The 20,993-nt window shown below is 35.9% G+C and overlaps 1 protein-coding gene across 1 annotated transcript in view; it reads right to left on the bottom strand.

Annotated features, from left to right (window-relative positions):
* The window catches only part of LOC130341775 (IgGFc-binding protein-like), a 74,259-nt gene extending 57,762 nt beyond the window's left edge, over positions 1-16,497 (bottom strand). Inside the window, exons 1-5 of the mRNA XM_056554234.1 lie at positions 16,461-16,497; positions 15,747-15,767; positions 10,313-10,333; positions 9,284-9,319; positions 383-424 (exon numbers count right to left, since the gene is read on the bottom strand). The gene's annotated coding sequence lies outside the window, so the exon portion shown is untranslated. The remainder of the gene's footprint in view (positions 1-382; positions 425-9,283; positions 9,320-10,312; positions 10,334-15,746; positions 15,768-16,460) is intronic.
* Positions 16,498-20,993: the final 4,496 nt, after the last annotated feature.

The raw sequence follows: 20,993 nt of genomic DNA, 5'->3' as shown, positions 1-20,993 counted from the left end.
TCCTCTTCCTCTTGTGACCCTATAACTTTTTTCATGTATGATGTATGAGGGTCATTTTTTGCGCCTTGATCTGTAGTTTCTATCGGGACCATTTAAGTTTTGATGGGACTTCTTGATCGCTTTTTAATAACTTTGTTAATGGTTTATAAAGTGACCAAAAATACACAATTATTGACTTTGGTAATTTTTTTTATGTGTAGTTTAATTAGCTCCACTAAGCTACCGGCAGTAGATTTTCGGCATTTTCGGTCACAATCAACTTTGATCACAGTGTCTAAAGGGTTATTTCCATGGATGGATGTAAAGCGAGCGTCAGTCATTAGTGGGTTAAATTATGTAAATTAAAAGAAAACTTAGAAATTTTTGACCCATGGAGACTCACTTATTGCTGTCTGTATCAGTCCATTTCCTGCCCCACCGTCGGCTAAAAAAACAACATTGAGCAGATGAACCTCATTCCCACAATCTTTATGTATGATATAATAATGGTATAATATGTACGATAATGGTATAATATGTATGATATAATAATGGTATAATATATATGATAATGGTATAATATGTATAATATAATAATGGTATAATATGTATGATAATGGTATAATATGTATGATATAATAATGGTATAATATTTATGATAATGGTATAATATGTATAATATAATAATGGTATAATATGTATGATAATGGTATAATATGTATGATATAATAATGGTATAATATGTATGATATAATAATGGTATAATATTTATGATATAATAATGATATAATATGTATGATATAATAATGGTATAATATGTACAATATAATAATGGTATAATATGTATGATAATGGTATAATATGTATGATATAATAATGGTATATTATGTACAATTTAATAATGGTATAATATGTATGATAATGGTATAATATGTATAATATAATAATGGTATAATATTTATGATATAATAATGGTATAATATGTATGATATAATAATGGTATAATACGTATAATAATGGTATAATATGTATGATATAATAATGGTATAATATGTATGATATAATAATGGTATAATATCTACGATAATGGTATTATATGTATAATATAATAATGGTATAATATGTATGATATAATAATGGTATAATATGTATGATATAATAATGGTATAATATGTATGATATAATAATGGTATAATATGTATGATATAATAATGGTATAATATGTATGATATAATAATGGTATAATATGTACAGTATAATAATGGTATAATATGTAAGATATAATAATGGTATAATATGTATGATATAATAATGGTATAATATTTATGATATAATAATGATATAATATGTATGATATAATAATGGTATAATATGTACAATATAATAATGGTATAATATGTATGATAATGGTATAATATGTATGATATAATAATGGTATATTATGTACAATTTAATAATGGTATAATATGTATGATAATGGTATAATATGTATAATATAATAATGGTATAATATTTATGATATAATAATGGTATAATATGTATGATATAATAATGGTATAATATGTATGATATAATAATGGTATAATATGTATCATAATGGTATAATATGTATAATAATGGTATAATATGTATAATAATGGTATAATATGTATGATATAATAATGGTATAATATGTATGATATAATAATGGTATAATATGTATGATACAATAATGGTATAATATGTATGCTATAATAATGGTATAATATGTATGATATAATAATGTCATATAATAATATAATAATAATAACATATAATAATATATGTGATACATATGTATGATAATATGTATGATAATGGTATAATATGTATGATAATGGTATAATATGTATAATAATGGTAAAATATGTATAATATAATAATGGTATAATATGTGTGATAATGGTATAATATGTATGATAATGGTATAATATGTATAATAATGGCAAAATATATATAATATAATAATGGTATAGTATGTATGATAATGGTATAATATGTATAATATAATAATGGTATCATATGTATGATATAATAATGGTATAATATGTATGATAATGGTATAATATGTATGATATAATAATGGTATAATATGTATGATATAATAATGGTATAATATGTATGATATAATAATGGTATAATATGTATAATAATGGTATAATATATATGATAACGGTATAATATGTATTATATAATGGTATAATATGTATGATATAATAATGGTATAATATTTATGATAATGGTATAATATGTATAATATAATAATGGTATAATATGTATCATAATGGTATAATATGAATAACAATGGTATAATATGAATAATAATGGTATAATATGTATAATAAGTACGATAATGATATAATATAAATAATAATGGTATAATATGTATATTATGTACGATAATGGTATAATATGTATAATAATGGTAATATTGTTATATTATCAGATCTCACTATATTATACACGTGTGTTATATTGTTATATTATTAGATCTCACTATATTATACACCTGTGTTATATTGTTATATTATTAGATCTCACTATATTATACACCTGTGTTATATTGTTATATTATTAGATCTCACTATATTATACACCTGTGTTATATTGTTATATTATTAGATCTCACTATATTATACACCTGTGTTATATTGATATATTATTAGATCTCACTATATTATACACCTGTGTTATATTGTTATATTATTAGATCTCACTATATTATACACCTGTGTTATATTGTTATATTATTAGATCTCACTATATTATACACCTGTGTTATATTGTTATATTATTAGATCTCACTATATTATACACGTGTGTTATATTGATATATTATTAGATCTCACTATATTATACACCTGTTTTATATTGTTATATTATCAGACCTCACTATATTATACACCTTTATTATATTGTTATATTATTAGATCTCACTATATTATACACCTGTGTTATATTGTTATATTATCAGACCTCACTTTATTATACACCTGGGCTATATTGTTACATTATCAGACCTCACTATATTATACACCTTTATTATATTGTTATATTATCAGACCTCACTATATTATACACCTTTATTATATTGTTATATTATTAGATCTCACTATATTATACACCTGTGTTATATTGTTATATTATTAGATCTCACTATATTATACACCTGTGTTATATTGTTATATTATTAGATCTCACTATATTATACACCTGTGTTATATTGTTATATTATTAGATCTCACTATATTATACACCTGTATTATACTGTTATATTATTAGATCTCACTTTATTATACACCTGTATTATATTGTTATATTATTTGATCTCACTATATTATACACCTGTGTTATATTATTATATTATTAGATCTCACTATATTATACACCTGTGTTATATTGTTATATTATTAGATCTCACTATATTATACACCTGTGTTATATTGTTATATTATTAGATCTCACTATATTATACACCTGTGTTATATTATTAGATCTCACTATATTATACACCTGTGTTATATTGTTATATTATTAGATCTCACTATATTATACACCTGTGTTATATTGTTATATCATTAGATCTCACTATATTATACACCTGTGTTATATTGTTATATTATTAGATCTCACTATATTATATACCTGTGTTATATTGTTATATTAGATCTCACTATATTATACACCTGTGTTATATTGTTATATTATTAGATCTCACTATATTATATACCTGTGTTATATTGTTACATTATCAGACCTCACTATATTATACACCTCTGTAATATTGTTATATTATCAGACCTCACTATATTATACACCTGTGTTATATTGTTATATTATTAGATCTCACTATATTATACACCTGTGTTATATTGTTATATTATTAGATCTCACTATATTATACACCTGTGTTATATTGTTATATTATTAGATCTCACTATATTATACACCTGTGTTATATTGTTATATTATTAGATCTCACTATATTATACACCTGTGTTATATTGTTATATTATCAGACCTCACTATATTATAATCCTGTTTTATATTGTTATATTATTAGATCTCACTATATTATACACCTCTGTTATATTGTTATATTATTAGATCTCACTATATTATACACCTGTATTATATTGTTATATTATTAGATCTCACTATATTATACACCTGTGTTATATTGTTATATTATTAGATCTCACTATATTATACACCTGTATTATACTGTTATATTATTAGATCTCACTTTATTATACACCTGTGTTATATTGTTATATGGTTAGATCTCACTATATTATACACCTGTATTATATTGTTATATTATTAGACCTCACTATATTATACACCTGTGTTATATTGTTATATGATTAGATCTCACTATATTATACACCTGTGTTATATTGTTATATTATTAGATCTCACTATATTATACACCTGTATTATACTGTTATATTATTAGATCTCACTTTATTATACACCTGTATTATATTGTTATATTATTAGATCTCACTATATTATACACCTGTGTTATATTGTTATTTTATTAGATCTCACTATATTATACACCTGTGTTAGATTGTTATATTATTAGATCTCACTATATTATACACCTGTGTTATATTGTTATATTATTAGATCTCACTATATTATACACCTGTATTATATTGTTATATTATTAGACCTCACTATATTATACACCTGTGTTATATTGTTATATGATTAGATCTCACTATATTATACACCTGTATTATATTGTTATATTATTAGATCTCACTATATTATACACCTGTATTATATTGTTATATTATTAGATCTCACTATATTATACACCTGTATTATATTGTTCTATTAGATCTCACTATATTATACACCTGTGTTATATTGTTATATTATTAGATCTCACTATATTATACACCTGTGTTATATTATTAGATCTCACTATATTATACACCTGTGTTAGATTGTTATATTATTAGATCTCACTATATTATATACCTGTGTTATATTGTTATATTATTAGACCTCACTATATTATACACCTGTATTATATTGTTATATTATTAGATCTCACTATATTATACACATGTATTATATTGTTCTATTAGATCTCACTATATTATACACCTGTGTTACATTGTTATATTATTAGATCTCACTATATTATACACCTGTGTAATATTGTTATATTATTAGATCTCACTATATTATACACCTGTGTTATATTGTTATATTATTAGATCTCACTATATTATACGCCTGTGTTATATTGTTATATTAGATCTCACTATATTATACACCTGTGTTACATTGTTATATTATTAGATCTCACTATATTATACACCTGTGTTATATTGTTATATTATTAGATCTCACTATATTATACACCTGTGTTATATTGTTATATTATTAGATCTCACTATATTATACACCTGTGTTATATTGTTATATTATTAGATCTCACTATATTATACACCTGTGTTATAGTGTTATATTAGATCTCACTATATTATACACCTGTATTATATTGTTATATTATCAGACCTCACTATATTATACACCTGTGTTATATTGTTATATTATTAGATCTCACTATATTATACACCTGTGTTATATTGTTATATTATTAGATCTCACTATATTATACACCTGTGTTATATTGTTATATTATTAGATCTCACTATATTATACACCTGTGTTATATTGTTATATTATTAGATCTCACTATATTATACACCTGTGTTGTATTGTTATATTATTAGATCTCACTATATTATACACCTGTGTTATATTGTTATATTATTAGATCTCACTATATTATACACCTGTGTTATATTATTCGATCTCACTATATTATATACCTGTATTATATTGTTATATTATTAGATCTCACTATATTATACACCTGTGTTATATTGTTATATTATTAGATCTCACTATAATATACACCTGTGTTATATTGTTATATTATTAGATCTCACTATATTATACACCTGTGTTATATTGTTATATTATTAGATCTCACTATATTATACACCTGTGTTATATTGTTATATTATTAGATCTCACTATATTATACACCTGTGTTATATTGTTATATTATTAGATCTCACTATATTATACACCTGTGTTACATTGTTATATTATTAGATCTCACTATATTATACACCTGTGTTATATTGTTATATTATTAGATCTCACTATATTATACACCTGTGTTATATTGTTATATTATTAGATCTCACTATATTATACGCCTGTGTTATATTGTTATATTAGATCTCACTATATTATACACCTGTGTTATATTGTTATATTATTAGATCTCACTATATTATACACCTGTGTTATATTATTAGATCTCACTATATTATACACCTGTGTTACATTGTTATATTATTAGATCTCACTATATTATACACCTGTGTTATATTATTAGACCTCACTATATTATACACCTGTGTTATATTGTTATATTATTAGATCTCACTATATTATACACCTGTGTTATATTGTTATTTTATTAGATCTCACTATATTATACACCTGTGTTAGATTGTTATATTATTAGATCTCACTATATTATATACCTGTGTTATATTGTTATATTATTAGACCTCACTATATTATACACCTGTGTTATATTGTTATATTATTAGATCTCACTATATTATACACCTGTGTTATATTGTTATATTATTAGATCTCACTATATTATACGCCTGTGTTATATTGTTATATTATTAGATCTCACTATATTATACACCTGTGTTATATTGTTATATTATTAGATCTCACTATATTATACACCTGTATTATATTGTTATATTATTAGATCTCACTATATTATACAGCTGTGTTATATTGTTATATTATTAGATCTCACTATATTATACACCTTTGTTATATTGTTATATTATTAGATCTCACTATATTATATACCTGTGTTATATTGTTATATTATTAGATCTCACTATATTATACACCTGTGTTATATTGTTATATTATTAGATCTCACTATATTATACACCTGTTGTGTTATATTGTTATATTATTAGATCTCACTATATTATACACCTGTGTTATATTGTTATATTATTAGATCTCACTATATTATACACTTGTGTTATATTGTTATATTATTAGATCTCACTTTATTATACACCTGTGTTATATTGTTATATTATTAGATCTCACTATATTATACACCTGTATTATATTGTTATATTATTAGATCTCACTATATTATACAGCTGTGTTATATTGTTATATTATTAGATCTCACTATATTATACACCTGTGTTATATTGTTATATTATTAGATCTCACTATATTATACACCTGTGTTATATTGTTATATTATTAGATCTCACTATATTATATACCTGTGTTATATTGTTATATTATTAGATCTCACTATATTATACACCTGTATTATACTGTTATATTATTAGATCTCACTATATTATACACCTGTATTATATTGTTATATTATTAGATCTCACTATATTATACACCTGTGTTATATTGTTATATTATTAGATCTCACTATATTATACACCTGTGTTATATTGTTATATTATCAGACCTCACTATATTATACACCTGTTTTATATTGTTATATTATTAGATCTCACTATATTATACAGCTGTGTTATATTGTTATATTATTAGATCTCACTATATTATACACCTGTGTTATATTGTTATATTATTAGATCTCACTATATTATATACCTGTGTTATATTGTTATATTATTAGATATCACTATATTATACACCTGTGTTATATTGTTATATTATTAGATCTCACTATATTATACACCTGTGTTATATTGTTATATTATTAGATCTCACTATATTATACACCTGTGTTATATTGTTATATTATTAGATCTCACTATATTATACACCTGTGTTATATTGTTATATTATCAGACCTCACTATATTATACACCTGTTTTATATTGTTATATTATTAGATCTCACTATATTATACACCTGTGTTATATTGTTATATTATTAGATCTCACTATATTATACACCTGTGTTATATTGTTATATTATTAGATCTCACTATATTATACACCTGTGTTATATTGTTATATTATTAGATCTCACTATATTATACACCTGTATTATATTGTTATATTATTAGATCTCACTATATTATACACCTGTGTTATATTGTTATATTATTAGATCTCACTATATTATACACCTGTATTATATTGTTATATTATTCGACCTCACTATATTATACACCTGTGTTATATTGTTATATTATTAGATCTCACTATATTATACACCTGTATTATATTGTTATATTATTAGACCTCACTATATTATACGCCTGTGTTATATTGTTATATTAGATCTCAACTGTATTTGATAGGATTTTAACCCCAGAATCTCGAAAAATATCAATTAATTTGTTATAACTAAGGGCCTCATGAAAGCCGCTTCTAACTATACAATACATCTATAGGGTTGGTCATTTATAATCCAATATCCCATATCTGTGAGCGGTAAAAGTATGTGAACCCTTAGGATGAGCAGATAATGTGAAGGTGAAATCATGTCTGGTGTTTTCAGTCAGTGGGGTGACATTCGGATGTTATGGGGCTACAGCTTTTATCCAGGGGCTGACTGACTTTGGGCACTGTCCCAGGGCCCGGCTGGCTCGGGGGCCCGCAGCTGCCAGTACTAATTATTTTTGTTGTATCTTTTGTAATTGTCAGTCTCCTCCATGCATCATGCAGGTCCTGGTCGGGCAGTCACTGAGGAGCAGAGATCTCCCCACAACAGCAGTGACTGCCCGACCAGGACCTGCTCCGAATCGGTTGCATGATGAGGGTTAAGGACCTGGGGTGATGTCACAATCATGTGACCTGTGGAGGCTGAAGGTCCTGTTGAGCAGTGCAGCCAGGTGACTTCTTCCTATAGAATACTCTGGTGTGAAGTCACTGTATACAGCAGTGTTTCCCAACCAGGTGGCCTCCCGCTGTTGCAAAACTACAACTCCCAGCAGGCCAAAGGCCTGCTGGGAGTTGTAGTTTTGCAACAGCTGGAGGCACCCTGGTTGGGAAACACTGGTATACGGTATATACACTACAAAATAAACCCATTTACAGGGTAAGTGATGTAATTGTGCCCAGCATACCCCCTATATTGTTACGGACATGTGAAGCCATTCCCCAATGGTTTATGACTCCATGAATATGAGGTGTGTGAACAGGAGCGGAGGATACAACCAGCTGACATTACCGATCCCCGCTGCGTTACTCACCTATTAACTTCTGCAGGATTCCTTTAGGATATTCACCTAGAAATACAAATATCTGCTGAAATGCGTCTGTTCTGTCAGTAGATTCACGTGAACCAAAGAAGCGCAGGCGATTATTATTACATCATAGGGGAGAGGAAGAGTGGTGGAGTATAGCGACCAATCAGATCGTTTACTTAACGAGGTCTCTGAACAATGAAAGAAGCGATCTGATTGGCTGCTATGGGCAACTCAGTAACTTTTTTTCTGGACAGGTTTTGATAACTCTCCCCCATACAGCTGGAGGGGAGGGGTGTAACTACTATATATCCTGATCACATAGAGATAGCAGCAGTATACAGATAGAGCTGGAGGGGAGGGGTATAACTACTATATATCCTGATCACATAGAGATAGCAGCAGTATACAGATAGAGCTGGAGGGGAGGGGTGTAACTACTATATATCCTGATCACATAGAGATAGCAGCAGTATACAGATAGAGCTGGAGGGGAGGGGTATAACTACTGTATATCTTGATCACATAGAGATAGCAGCAGTATACAGCTAGAGCTGGAGGTGTCTGTGAGCTAGCAGGGGGGTCTGATAGGTGATCATCCTGTAGTTCACAAGAAGTCAGTAGTTCCAGGAGAAAAAGTTGACCAGTTGCCCATAGCAACCAACCAGATCGCTTTTCATTTTTAATAAGGCCTTTTTAATATGAAAGAGACTCTCTCGTTGGTGGCTATTTGCAACTGATCAACTTTTCCTCATCCCAGGTGATAAATTTCCCCTTTTTTTGTGGGTCAGACTGGTGATCACATGGCTAAGTTACAGTAATGGTTGTAGCTGTACAGGAATAAAAGAGATGGTGCTGTAGGACTAGTGATGGTGAAGTCCCACCAATAGGTGGATGGGGGGAGGTGCAGGCTTATTTAGGCGCTAACAACGGATTTGTACAAAAAAACTACAAGGGGTGCACAGATCGTGGGAGATTCTCTCCGTTATCTTTCTTTGATAATAATTTATATTAAATATCAATAATGTAAATTACCTGGAGGTCCACCGGTGATTTCTACAGCAGGAGGGAAGAGATACAAGTTACATCGGGGTTAATAAAACCTTTTATAAAACCTTTTAGTTCTTATGTTTATCTTTAAAGAGGAATTCTGGAACTGCAAACTCTGGGACACAAACCTCCTATTTGGCCCCATAAAGAGGACACGAGCGCTGCAGCCCCTTCATTATTCTTATCATTAGGGGTCCCACTGGCCACTAGAGATGATGTCACCATAGAGGAAATGTCACAACCTGGCAGTGAGAGCAAAGACTGGCGGCAAGGGAGCGTGGAGTCAAGGGGGAGTCAAAGGGGAGTCAAGGGGGAGTCAAAGGGGAGTCAAGGGGGAGTCAAATGGGACTCAAGGGGGAGTCAACGGGAGTAAAGGGAAGTAAAGGCGGAGTCAAGGGGGTGTCAAGGAAGAGTCAAAGGGGAGTCAAGGGAGAGTCAACGGGAGTAAAGGAAAGTAAAGGCGGAGTCAAGGGGGAGTCAAGGAAGAGTCAAGGGGGAGTCAAGGCGGAGTCTAGGTCGAGTAAAGGGGGAGTAAAGGCAGAGTCAAGGGCGAGTAAAGGAGAGTCAAGGGGGAGTCAAGGAAGAGTCAAGGAGGAGTCAAGGGGGAGTCAAGGTCACATCAAGGGGGAGTCAAGGTGGAATCAAGGGGGAGTAAAGGCGGAGTCAAGGGGGAGTAAAGGCGGAGTCAAGGGGGAGTCAAGGTCGAGTCAAGGAGCGTCAAGGGGGAGTCAAGGAGAGTAAAAGCGTAGTCAAGGTGGAGTCAAGGTGAAGTCAAGGGGGAGTCAAGGGGGAGTCAAGGTGGAGTCAAGGGGGAGTCAGGATGTGGTCAAAAGAAATTCGGAATACACTGCATATTTACCCAAACCTTAAAAATCCCCTTTAAGTTACTTTTTTATATTCTATTGGGCAGACTAGATGGGGCAGAGGGTTCTATGTTTCTATAGTAACAATCATTATTGGGTCCATATTGTATCTCCGTGGCTCATACCATATTTTGTGCATCATGGGGTGTATAGAAATGACGTTCTCACTCCATTTAAAGGAGTACTCCAGGATATGAAAACTTATCCCCTATCCTGAACGGGAGATCGCGGGGGGCCCCCAGCGGTCGGACCCCCCCCCCCCCCCCACATGCGATCTGAAATTCATCCCCTATCCTTAGGATACTGTGGCTCCTATGTATGACCTGGCTTTGTCTGACCGCTCCTGGCTCCTAGTAACCGGCATTCCTACCTGACCCGGCTCGTCTGACTACCCACCTTAGGATCCTTTTTTTTTTAAATAAATTATATTCATGTTTCTGTCAGGTTCCTGGACCCTACACAAGGGCTATGAATTCAAGGGCAGAGGTAACCCAGACATTTCCACTGGATTGGTAAAATGGAGAGAAGGACGGCACTCCAATCCGGATGCCGTGCTGGTGGACCAAGAATCCTAATAGAGAGTAAAGATGTCCCGGCACAGGTTGTTGTAATGCTCTTCAAATGTTTATTCACATCAGGAAATACAACAAACAAATGAAAGACGCATTTCGTCGGAAACCGAAACGCATCTTGCGTTTGTTTGGTATATTTCCTAATGTGAATAAACGTTTGAAGGGTATTACCACAACCTGGGCCGGGACTTCTTTACTCTCTATTTCCATTAGATTGGACCCTGTGCACCAATTTTTGTACTTTTGTTTGTGTTTACCCTCCAGACTCTCGGGTGCCATACATATCTGACTCCTTCCCTACAACTACCTATGGCTCAACCCACTCCAGTTGCCACTGCCACCCCAGCTCCAGACTTCCCCCTTACTCCCCAAAGTATGATTGTGTCTCCGCACTATGGGGGAAACCCAAAGACTCCAAGAGTCTCTTAAACAGTGTTGTTGTGGCCCCCAGCCCGCTCCTGAACCTGCCTACGTACATCTTCTTTTCCTGAGTTGCCTGATGAATACAAATACTGAGAAACTGTCTGCAGTACTAGAATGGCCACGGCCCATAGGGCTCCGCTTCATCCAAAGGTTTTATGTTATGAGTTCTCCAATTATTATTAGAAGTTTAATTTGCAATTTTTCCTCCTTTGTGGAACCACTGACCAATATGACTAAGATGGGGGAAGATCCCAATTACTGGTCTCCTGAAGCCAATAAAGCCCTCTAGGCCTCTTCTACTGCAGTTCCCATCCTGATACATCTTAAACCCGATCTGCCATTCATCCTTGAGGTGGATGCGTCTGAGACAGGAATAAGCACCCCCTACTGTCTCAACGTTCTACTCCCTAGAGCCAGATATGTAATTGGGAACCTGGTGACCAAGATCTTCTAGGACTATACTGACTGTCAAGAATGGGGCATCTGCTTTAAGGGTTCTACTGCGCCTCTCCTCTTCCTCACTGACCGTAAAATCCTCACTGACTTGTCTGAGGCCTAAACCAAGACATGACCTCATGCATGACTCAGAATAGAATTTCATTAAATGGGCACTGTCATTTTTGCTAATGCGCACCTTATGGTAAATAAAAAATATTTCTTATATACTTTGTTTAAAAAAATATACATAATGTTTTCTATGTTTAAAAAAAGCTGCCACTAGGTGTCTCCCTACTTGTCTAGAGCACATTTCCCCCCATCACTTGCACAGACTTTGGACTCCTGATGGCCTGGCAGAAGTCCGAAATCAGGAAATGCTGAGGGGGTTGTGTGCAGCCTTGGCCAATCATAGCTCATCTCACACTGAACTGCTCTGGGCTGTGTGTAGCAGAGTGAGGGAGGAAGTTCTCCCCTGTATGGCTTCAGATGATGTCACGCCTGCTGGGGAATGCCCCTTCCCAGTCTATGAATCTGACTGAACAGAAAATACAGAGCAATATCAAGGAAGAAAACTAAAAAATAATAAAAATAAAGGCAGGGGGGAGGTTTATCATGATGGGGGCAGTGACCTGGGAGGAGTATATAACATTTATCATGATGGGGGCAGTGACCTGGGAAGAGTATATAACATTTATCATGATGGGGGCAGTGACCTGGGAAGAGTATATAACATTTATCATGATGGGGGCAGTGACCTGGGGGATTATATAACATTTATCATGATGGAGCAGTGATCTGGGAGGAGTATATAACATTTATCATGATGGGGGCAGTGACCAGGGAGGAGTATATAACATTTATCATGATGGGGGCAGTGATCTGGGAAGAGTATATAACATTTATCATGATGGAGCAGTGACCTGGAGGAGTATATAACATTTATCATGATGGAGCAGTGACCTGGGAAGAGTATATAACATTTATCATGATGGAGCAGTGACCTGGGGGATTATATAACATTTATCATGATGGGGGCAGTGACCAGGGAGGAGTATATAACATTTATCATGATGGGGGCAGTGACCAGGGAGGAGTATATAACATTTATCATGATGGGGGCAGTGATCTGGGAAGAGTATATAACATTTATCATGATGGAGCAGTGACCTGGAGGAGTATATAACATTTATCATGATGGAGCAGTGACCTGGGAAGAGTATATAACATTTATCATGATGGAGCAGTGACCTGGGGGATTATATAACATTTATCATGATGGGGGCAGTGACCAGGGAGGAGTATATAACATTTATCATGATGGAGCAGTGATCTGGAGGAGTATGTAACATTTATCATGATGGGGGCAGTGACCAGGGAGGAGTATATAACATTTATCATGATGGGGGCAGTGATCTGGGAAGAGTATATAACATTTATCATGATGGGGGCAGTGACCTGGGAAGAGTATATAACATTTATCATGATGGGGGCAGTGACCTGGGAAGAGTATATAACATTTATCATGATGGGGGCAGTGACCTGGGAAGAGTATATAACATTTATCATGATGGGGGCAGTGACCTGGGGGATTATATAACATTTATCATGATGGAGCAGTGATCTGGGAGGAGTATATAACATTTATCATGATGGGGGCAGTGACCAGGGAGGAGTATATAACATTTATCATGATGGGGGCAGTGATCTGGAGGAGTATATAACATTTATCATGATGGAGCAGTGATCTGGAGGAGTATGTAACATTTATCATGATGGGGGCAGTGACCAGGGAGGAGTATATAACATTTATCATGATGGGGGCAGTGATCTGGAGGAGTATATAACATTTATCATGATGGAGCAGTGATCTGGAGGAGTATGTAACATTTATCATGATGGGGGCAGTGACCAGGGAGGAGTATATAACATTTATCATGATGGGGGCAGTGATCTGGGAAGAGTATATTGTTTCGCCGAGCGCTCCGGGTCCCTGCTCCTCCCCGGAGCGCTCGCGGCGTTCACCTTCTTGCAGCGCCCCGGTCAGACCCGGTGAACGGGAGCGCTGCATTAATGTTACCGGCGGGGATGCGACCCGCGTAGGGGGACGCGCCCGCTCGCGGCTCGTATCCCGGTCTTCTCACCCGTCCTGTTCCCCGACGGCTCAGTCCCGGCGCGCGCGGCCCCGCTCCCTAGGGCGCGCGCGCGCCGGCTCTCTGCGATTTTAAGGGCCAGTGCGCCACTGATTGGCGCCTGGCCCAATTAGTGCTCACACCTGTGACATGTCTTTATAACCTCACTTCCCCTTCCCAGCATTGCCGGATCTTGTTGCCATTGTGCCAGTGAAAACGTTTCCTTGTATGTCCCAAGCCAGTGTTCCAGACCCTCTGCCGTTGCCCCTGACTACGATCCTTGCTGCCTGCCCTGACCTTCTGCTACGTCCGACCTTGCTCTTGCCTAATCCCTTGTACTGCGTCTGTCTCAGCCGTCAGTTGGGGTTGAGTCGCTATCGGGGGGAACGACCTGGGGGTTACCTGCCGCTGCAAGGCCATCCCGCTTTGCGGCGGGCTCTGGTGAATACCAGTAACCCCTTAGACTCCGTTCCCCTGGTACGGCCCACGTCATCACCCCACTGACACAGAGGATCCACCACCAGTATCCTCACAGTATCCAGATCCTGACATATATAACATTTATCATGATGGAGCAGTGACCTTGGAGGAGTATATAACATTTATCATGATGGGGGCAGTGACCTGGGAGGAGAATATAACATTTATCATGACTGGGGCAGTGATCTGGGAGGAGTATATAACATTTATCATGATGGGGGCAGTGACCTGGGAGGAGAATATAACATTTATCATGATGGGGGCAGTGACCTGGGAGGAGTATATAACATTTATCATGATGGGGGCAGTGACCTGGGAGGAGTATATAACATTTATCATGATGGGGGCAGTGACCTGGGAGGAGTATATAACATTTATCATGATGGGGGCAGTGACCAGGGAGGAGTATATAACATTTAACAAGATCATGACAGGTACTCGCTAAGTAAATTGAATATTTTCCTCTGATGATAAATTATGTCTTAGGCTTAAATGCAGCAATAATGCAAATTACCTGGAAATCCACCAGCGACATCTATAAGAGGGAAGAGATAAAGGTTACACCCCGTCCAGAGTCATGAGGTCGTCTTGTGTAATATTTTAGAGGGGATCCCTGAATCTATGATCTGTAGAACACAACCCCCTATTCAGAACAATAAAGTGGACATGGGCACCCCGGCCCCTCCATGGACTACCATCGGGAAATCCCAGACCCCACTGATGGAACCATAACTGCCTAACCTAAATCATGGAGGACCCATTTATACATACAGTAGAAATCTCTGCATAATGAGGACCCCCGGCTGCTCCCACATAATGAGGACCCCCAGCTGCTCCCACATTGTAAAACTCTTCCCTTCCCAGCTATGACCCCCGACCCACAGGTTTTAGGTTCACAATTCCAGGGTGTGATATCTTCCCCAAGAGCGTCACATGACAAAGATGGTCGGTCATGGCACCATGCTGGCGGTGAACGGTTACCGTGGTCACTAGAGATGACATCATCATAGAAGAAATTGCACAACCTGGCAGTAAAAAGCCGATTCTAGTACCAAAAGAGAAGGAAATCAGAGTAAAATGGCACTATCCTCCAGATGTACCTGACCCTCAGAAATCCTCTTTAATTTACTGTTCAGCTTTCTATTCAAAATTGATACTTCTATTTGGGGTCTTTGCAGCTCATACCATTAATCTTCTATTGTGGGGTGCATGGAAATGGTGTACTCACTCCAGTTATAGTGTATGGGGCCCGACTTGTACTGAAGTTTCCATAAACCTAAATATAAGAGGAAACATCCATCACTCACTAGAAGGATTCCATATTGGTTGATTTACTGAAATGTTACAATAGAGTTTTATTACCTTTTCCCCATAGATTTCTTGTTCCTACAAATAAGAAATAACAAGGAGATTTATTTATCATTTATTTTTTAACCCTTTAAGGACAATGAATGTAAATATACGCCCTGGTACCTAACACACCAGGATGGACATTTATCTCCTGCACATGAAGCTGCTATCAGTAGACGGGGACCCAGTGGTAATAAAAATGTAAATCTCCACCTTTCTACCATTTTACAAAAAAAAAAAAATTATATATATATTAACAAACATATTTGGTATTGGCACAGGCCTAAATGTCAGAATTATAAAAATATAATGTTAATGGTCCCATAAGAGGAATGGCGTAAACATTTTTTTTAAAGTCCAAAATTGTTGCCTTTTGGTTACTTCACATCCCAGAATTTTTTTTTTAACTATTAAAAAATCACATATACACATGGATCATGAGCATGAGTAAAAAATGAAACCCCACAGCAGTGTCCTAAAGGCCAAAATAAGATGTGTCCTTAAGGGGTTAAAGAGAACTTTTCACTGTGTTTTATGTATTATAGAATGTTAGAGCCTGAACATGACACAAGACCCCGGTATTTGGTGTCCTCCCAATCACCGGTCATCATAAAGTCAATCCCACTTTAACTAGATGAATATAATGAGAAAAATATGTAATTTACCTTTAAAGCAAGGAGCCAAAGATCCGTAGGCCTTGTTCAAGCTATAGCCCATACTCAAGAGTCCAAAGGGAATAGAAGGATGTTGAATGGTGTGTGTGCTGGAACCGCCCCCATAGTTATATTCCGCCCAGGAATAATCCGATCTGGGGAATTTCTTCCACTCAAGTTTATTGGGAGATTTGCCGTCGAGCTGAATTTCTGGGGCACTTGAGCTCCTGGCCATGATAACACCCAAGTTAGTGTCAAATTGATCTTCTCCGATTACACTAAAGCTGAGGCCAAATGAATCAGTGTCTTGAATATTTGTTAAGAATGAGCCAAATGCTTTTCCTCCGAAGGTCCCACCACGGCCATAAAGCAAGACTTGGATGGCATTGCTGCTCTGGATGGAGAGTGGTGAAGACACATTTAGGTTAATCTGAAGGAGATCTCCGGCAGCCATCGTCTTGGTGACATTGGTTGTTCCAGACTGGTATGTGATGGAAGTGTTTTTGGAAGCCATGATGAGCGCCGTGTCATACTTAGATTGGAAGGACATGCCTGGGACAAAGAAGGAGGTTCCCCAACTATCAGTGGGCTTGAGTTGCTCGTAGACATGGCTACAACCAATGTTATTCTGAGCACATGTGTGTCCGGCAATGACGGCAATCTTATTGTGGCCCAACACTCTGGTACCCGAGAGGTCGTCCTTACTCTGAATTTGGTAAGTCTCAAATGGCATCAGGTTCAGGGTCATCTTGTCACCTTTGGAATATTTTTTCCCTTTTATGGTGACAGATCCCTTCATTGTGATGTCAATGGTTGTTGCCTTGTCATAGGAAGTTACAGAAAACTCTTTGAATTGACCTTCGGCTCCGCCTGGAGGGGTGATGATATAATATTCCTTCCCCAGCTGCCGGACTGGGTAGATTAAGGCCACATCACCACTGTTGCCCTTGTAATTTCGGGACATGACGGTGATATCGGCATCAGACTCAATCCTTATGGGATGTTTGTTTTTCGTTGTCCCCTTCAGCTCAGTCTTAGAGGTTATAGGAACCACCACCGTTTCTCCTTTCTTTACCGTCACCTCCTTCTTAAAGTCATTCTTGTGTAGATGAACTGTAACCTTGGCGGGTCCTAAAGGTGCAGTCACCACGATCTGTGTATCCGGGGGCTGATCAGTGATGTCATTCTGAAGGAATCCGGAGAGGAACTTTTTTCCTGTGTTTGCCACTATTGTAGATAAATAGGAATAATATTAGGCCTCACATACAGTATATTATATAATTACTTTAAAAAGACTTAAAGGCGTACTCTGGGGGGGGGGGGGAATGTTTTCACATCAACTGGTGGCAGAAAATTAAACAGATTTGTAAATTACTTCTATATAAAAATCTTAACCCTTCCAGTAGTTATCAACTGCTGTATACTCCACAGGAAGTTGTGTAGTTCTTTCCAGTCTGACCACAGTGCTCTCTGCTGACACCCCTGTCCATGTCAGGACAGAGGTGTCAGCAGAGAGCACTGTGGTCAGACAGAGAAGAACTACAAAACTTCCTGTGGAGCATACAGCAGCTGATAAGTACTGGAAGGGTTACAGGGGTGTGGGGGGAAAAAACTGCTTGTCCAAGGGACTAAAGCAGAACACAAGCTACTTGTCCCTCATGAAAACCCACTTGTCCTGGTAGACAAAATAATTTAAACCAAAATAGTCTGTACATAAGGTCTTTTTTAGTTTCTGCCCTTTTTTTCCCCTCCATGTCCCATAATATCCATAACTCTTCTTTTTCCATCTACAGACCCATATGAGGCTTTTTGTTGTTGCGGGACCAATTATACTTTGTAATGACACCTTTCATTTTTCCATAACTTATGCTCGGAAAAATTCATTATTTACCTGCCCATTCACCTTGTGGTCAAACGTACATTTTATTTTGATACTTTTGGTCGGCCTGATTACACCAACACCACATTTGTTTAGTTTCCGTCATGTTTTACCAAATTTTATTTTTTTTTACTTTTCACTTTTTTTGAACTTTAAAATTTTTGAAAAAAATGCCTGACCCCTATAATATGTTTTTTTTCTGTATACTGGGCTGTATGAGGGCTAATTTTTGGGGCCATAATCTGCTGTTTGTATCGGTGCCATTTTGGTACTGATTGGACTTTTTGAAAACTTTTTTACTTAATTTTTTCTGGGATATGATGTTATAAAAATAAAAAACCCAATTCTGTGATTTGGTATTTTTTTTACGTTAACGCCATTTACCGTACAGGATATAACATGTTATTTTTTAATAGTTTGGACAATTACGCACACGCCAATATCAAATATGTTTATTTTTATTATGTTTACATATCTTTATATGGAAAATAGGAAAAGGGGGGTGATGTGAACTTTTAATATAGAAGGGGTTAATGGGTGTTTTTTAAAACTTTTATTAATCTTTTTTTTTTTTTAAATACACTTTATTAGGAGGATTCATTAGATTCCTCATACAGATCAATGCAGTTCTATTGAACTCCATTGATCTGTGTTCATTTGGTTGAGCCTGCTCAAGGCATGCTCAATCACATGCTGATCTATGGGGCAGCCATGGATGAAGAGGTAAGCCCTCAAGGGATGGTTAAAAGATCCCTTTAGACACCACTGTCAACTTTGACAGCGACAATCTACAGGGTTAATAGCTGGCCACGGTGATCGCTGCACGACGACCTATTAGCAGCGGCCCCCGGCTGATTTCAGTTTGGAGCGGTCTTGAGTTGGGAGCCCACTCCATACACCCTGAGCACCAGTGTGGGGGTGCAAACTTGTGTCCAATGCAAGTCTGCGTCCGCTCCTCCTGTCAGTCTGCACCTCACACTGGCATTATAAAATAAAGGGGGAAGTCGGTCCGGCCCTGCTTGCCCGATACAGGGATAATTGCATGAAAAATTCCCCTGCCCGGCGACCGGAACTACATGTCCCGGGCGTCGGGTGATAGGATTTCTATGGGGGAGATTTATTAAAACCTGCCCAGAAGAAAGTTGCTGGGTGGCCCATAGCAACCAATCAGATTGCTGCTTTCATTTTTGAAAAGGCCTCTGAAAAATGAAAGTAGCAATCTGATTGGTTACTATGGGCAACTCAGCAACTTTTGCTCTGGACAGGTTTTGATAAATCTTCCCCTAACTCTGCCACCAGTTAGGACAATCAGGCCTCCCCTTACTCCCCCTCCACTTGCAGCTGCGTCCCCCTCCACCTGCAGCTGCGTCCCCCTCCACCTGCAGCTGCGTCCCCCTCCACCTGCAGCAGAATCCCCCTCCACCTGCAGCTGCGTCCCCCTCCACCTGCAGCAGAATCCCCCTCCACCTGCAGCAGAATCCCCCTCCACCTGCAGCTGCGTCCCCCTCCTCCCTCTCCTTCCTGTCTTCTTTTCAGTATAGAGAGTCCTGAACACTTAGAGATGATCTAATGATGGGGAAATTACAGTACAGACAGCTGGAAGGTGAGGAAGACATGACCCTAATATGAGGTAGTAAATAGTGAGGAGCGGCATTGCCCATATTCGAATTTGCGATATTTTGCGAATATATAGATGAATATTCATCTTATATTTGTGAATTTCACATGTTCGTTATATTCACATATTCACATAATGCCGTATTTGATGAAGACACCTGTGAGGGGGGGGGGGCAACTTTCCTATTGGTTGCGCGGGATGTTGTTGATAACCTCTGACAAGTGTATTTGCATCATTCTAATTGGCCCACAAGTAAAAAGA

Source organism: Hyla sarda, unplaced genomic scaffold (assembly GCF_029499605.1).
Source record: "Hyla sarda isolate aHylSar1 unplaced genomic scaffold, aHylSar1.hap1 scaffold_627, whole genome shotgun sequence".
In the NCBI taxonomy this organism is placed as follows: domain Eukaryota; kingdom Metazoa; phylum Chordata; class Amphibia; order Anura; family Hylidae; genus Hyla; species Hyla sarda.
This window is presented reverse-complemented; position numbering and strand designations above follow the sequence as displayed.